Source organism: Balaenoptera acutorostrata, chromosome 3 (genome assembly GCF_949987535.1).
Source record: "Balaenoptera acutorostrata chromosome 3, mBalAcu1.1, whole genome shotgun sequence".
Lineage (NCBI taxonomy): Eukaryota > Metazoa > Chordata > Mammalia > Artiodactyla > Balaenopteridae > Balaenoptera > Balaenoptera acutorostrata.
The window spans coordinates 115936790-115941164 of NC_080066.1; the positions used below are offsets into that span (position 1 = coordinate 115936790).

Sequence of the window (4375 nt, forward strand, 5' to 3'; positions counted from 1 at the left end):
AAAAAAAAAAAACCATATTCTAGGATATCCAGTTATAATAATGAAGAGTCACCAGGGCCCTGACATTTACCAAAGTTGAAGGTCATATCTAGTCTAATGTTAAAAACTCTTCAGAGGGGGAGGAGATCAAGATGGTGGGGCAGAAGGACGTGTAGCTCACCTCCCCCCACAAACACATCAAAAATACATCTACATGTGGAAAAATTCTCACAGAATACCAACTAAAAGCTGGGAGGAGATCTCTTATACAACTACAACTATAAGAAAGATCCCCACGTAACCAGGTAGGACAAAAAAAAAAAAGGAATTTGGACAGGACATGCACCCCTGGGAAGGCACTGTGAAAGAGGAAAGTTTCCCTCACCCTGGGAACCTCCTTCGCAGTGGCTGGGTGCTGAAACTCAGGCTTCAGCAGACAGACCCAGGGAGAGGACTCAGTTTGGCTGCATGAAGACAGTCCGAAAGGACTGCAGTGTGGTCCAGGCCAACAGAGTGGGTGTGTGCAGGATGGACCTGAGTCCGCCATAGGAACCTCATTATCAGCATGCTCATGGTGGGGTGCAGCTTTGGCTTCAGCGGACTTTGGGAGCTCGCCCTCACGGGAGGCAGGGTTGACCTCTGAGCCGATTATCAATACTCCCACAGTGGGGATAGGTCCAGGGGCTACACTAGCAGCAGCAGACTGTGAGTGCACAAACCAGGTGGCAGGAGGTGTCACAGAGTTGCATGTCCCAGTGACAGCCCCTGTGGAGAAACACACAGTGGCTCCTTTCCCAGCAGGAGCACTCCAGTCCTGTCTACCTCACACCACAGTACACCTCACCCCGAACTGGATCCGGGGGTTTCTACTCCAACAACTGGGGAGCAGACCCTGCCCCTGACAGAGCTGTGACAGCCACAGAGCCAAGAGGAGGCCCTGCCCAACATCCAGTGCAGACTCCAGTCACCACAACACCAAACACACCCCTATCAAGGGGACAACAGCCACACACTGAGGAAAACCGTGGCAGGCATCTATACCAAAAATAGCCCTTGCACAAAAAATACTGGACTCACACAGTTCACACAGGGATGTTCCCACATAAAAACAGCCCTTCAGGGGCTTCCCTGGTGGCGCAGTGGTTGAGAATCTGCCTGCCAGTGCAGGGGACACGGGTTCGAGCCCTGGTCCGGGAAGATCCCACATGCCGTGGAGCAACTAGGCCCGTTAGCCACAATTACTGAGCCTGCACGTCTGGAGCCTGTGCTCCGCAACAAGAGAGGCCGCAATAGTGAGAGGGCCGCAATAGTGAGAGGCCCGCGCACCGTGATGAAGAGTGGCCCCCACTTGCCACAACTAGAGAAAGACCTAGCACAGAAACAAAGACCTTACACAGCCATAAGTAAATAAATAAATAAATAAGTAAAATTAAAAAAAAAAAAACAGCCCTTCAAGACCACTGTAGATAACTGTTCCTCCTAAATTCATAGTCAGAGAAATTTAAGTAAAATGAAACAGAGGAATTACTCCCAATTAAAAGAACAAGAGAAATCCCTTGAAAGAACAATGAAACAGATCTCTCTAGTCTACCAGACCCTGAGTTCAAAAAAGAGGTAACAAAAATGCTAAAGGAATTAACAGAGACTGTCAAAAGAAATGCAGATCACTATAACAGGACCTAGAACCTATAAAGAGGAACCATTCAAAATTAGACAACTCACTTGCTGAGATAAAAACTGAGCTAAAAAAAAAAAAAAAAAAACTGAGCTAAAGGCAATGAATAACAGCCTAAATAATGCAGAAGAACAAATAAGTGATCTGGAAGATAGAATAATGGAAATCACCCAATCAGAACAGCAGACAGAAGGACAAGTGAAACAAAAGAAAAGAAAGCAACATATGAGATCTGTGGGATAACATAAAGCGTGCCAACCTACGCACAATAGGGGCTCCAGAAGAAAAAGAAAGAGAAAAGGAATCAAAGATGTATTTGAAGAAATTATGGCTGAAAACCTCCCGGATCTAAAGAAGGAAACAGATATCCAAGTACAGGAAGCACAGAGGCTCCCAAATAAGAGGAACCCAAAGAGACCCACACCAAGATGTATCATAATTAAAATGGCAAAAATTAAAGATAAAGAGAGGATTCTAAAGGCAGCAAGAGAAAAACAAAGAGTCAGTTACAAGGGAACCCCCATAAGGCTATCAGCTGATTTCTCTACAGAACCTTTTTCAGGCCAGAAGGGAGGAGCAAAATATATTCAAAGTGCTGAAAGGGAAAAACCTGAAACCAAGGATACTCTACCCAGCAAGACTATCACTTAGAATAGGAGAGATAAAGAATTTCTCAGAAAAGCAAAAACTAAAAGAATACAGCAATACTAAAACTGAAAGAAATAGTGAAAGTTCTTCTCTAAGTAGAAAAGAAGCAAGAATCTATAGGAAAGGGAAAATCACAATACAAAAGGTAAATATTTAAAAGGATTGAAGATCACTTAAACAAGCTGGTACATAGACTTTAATAAAAAATCAAAAAACTTTCTGAAAGCAATTATAACTACAATGAACAGCAGAAGTATAAACATGAAGATGTAAAATAGGACATCAAGATCACAAAACATAGGTGAGGGGAATAGGAAAATGTAGATCTTTTAGAATGTGTTGGGAACTTCCCTGGTGGTGCAGTGGTTAAGAATTCGCCTGCCAATGCAGGGAACACGGGTTCGATCCCTGGTCTGGGAAGATCTCACATGCCACGGAGCAACTAAACCTGTGCGCCACAACTACTGAAGCCTGCATGCTCTAGGGCCTGCATGTCGCAACTACTGAGCCCACGTGCTGCAACTACTGAAGCCCACATGTTCTAGGGCCTGTGTGCCACAACTACTGAGCCAGGGTGCTGCAACTACTGTAGCTCACACACCTAGAGCCTGTGCTCCACAACAAGAAGCCACTGAAATGAGAAGCCCACGCACAATGATGAGTAGCCTCCACTCACCACAACTAGAGAAAGCCCGCGCACAGCAATGAAGACCCAACGCAGCCAAAAAAAAAAAAAAAAAAAGAATGTGTTTCAACTTATATGACTATCAGTCTAAAGCAAGTAGATATAGTTATGGGTTAACATACTTGAAAACCAGGCTAATCACAAATCAAAAATATATAAAAGATTCACAAAAACCAAAAAGAAAGAAACTCAAGCACAATTTTTTAAAAAAACCATCAACCTACAGGATGGAAAAGCAAAAAAAAAAAAAAAAAAAGGAACATTGAAGAAATACAAAATCAAATGGAAAACAAGGTTTAAAATGGCAATAAATACATACTTATCATAATTACTTTAAATGTCAATGGAATAATGCTCCAATCAAAAGACACAGAATGGCAGATTGGATAATAAAACAAGATCTACCTAATTAAGTCCAGGAGAGGAAAAAAATATTCAGTAAACAATTCAGGTGAGTATCTCAAAACATTACTCTGCCTCGCCACCATAAGTCATGCTGCCTCAGGCTCCCTGGTGCTATCATATTAAAATTTTCTAAGAACTAGTGGGAAAGAGTTTTAGCAAGATACCCAAGACAGTCTGACTTAAAGTGTGAATCCTTTGTGCCTACATGGACACACACACATACACACACAGACAATTTCAGAACAGTATTTGTGTTTGCATATGTATAAAATTTTTGAAGATCTATTTCATAGCTTTTTGGAAATATTTCCCAAAGTAAGGTCAATATTACATTGGTTTTAAAATACGGTCCATCAGAAGAAAGTGTATATTGTTACTTTAAGTCTCATTCCAGAAGGTTAGTTGCACTGTTCAGGAATTACACCTCAGTCAGTTGCTGTCAGCTAAACATTTCGTCAAAAAATTCTCTAATCCAGTGTTGTATAAAAGGAGACAAGGTTAGCACTCCCCTTGACAACAATGGAAGAGGCCCTTGGGCCTGACAACATGCATATGGTTAAGGCATTTCCAACTACTTCGTGGCATCTAACCATTGTTTTTTATCCAAATTGGAAGGGAAGAGGTAAAATTGTCACTATTTGCAGATGACATGATACTATATATAGAAAACCCTAAGGACTTCACACAAAAACTACTAGATCTAATAAATGAATTCAGCAAAGTAGCAGGATACAAGATTAACATTCAGAAATCAGTGCATTTATTTACACTAACAATGAAATATCAGACAGAGAACGTAAAAAAAATACCTTTTAAAATCATACTAAAAAAATAAAATACCTAGGAATAAACCGTACCAAGGAGGTGAAAGACTTATTTGCTGAGAACTATAAAAACATTAATAAAGTAAATTAAAGAGGATTTAAAGAAATGGAAAGATATCTCATGTCCTTGGGCTGGAAGAATTAACATTGTTAAAATGG

General features: G+C 41.1%; 1 non-coding gene across 1 annotated transcript; it reads left to right on the forward strand.

Annotated features, from left to right (window-relative positions):
* The first annotated feature begins 3867 nt into the window (after positions 1 to 3867).
* On the forward strand, positions 3868 to 3993 carry LOC114237782 (U6atac minor spliceosomal RNA). Its single transcript, XR_003623293.2, has one exon. It is a non-coding gene; the product is annotated as a U6atac minor spliceosomal RNA (small nuclear RNA).
* The last annotated feature ends 382 nt before the right edge of the window (positions 3994 to 4375 follow it).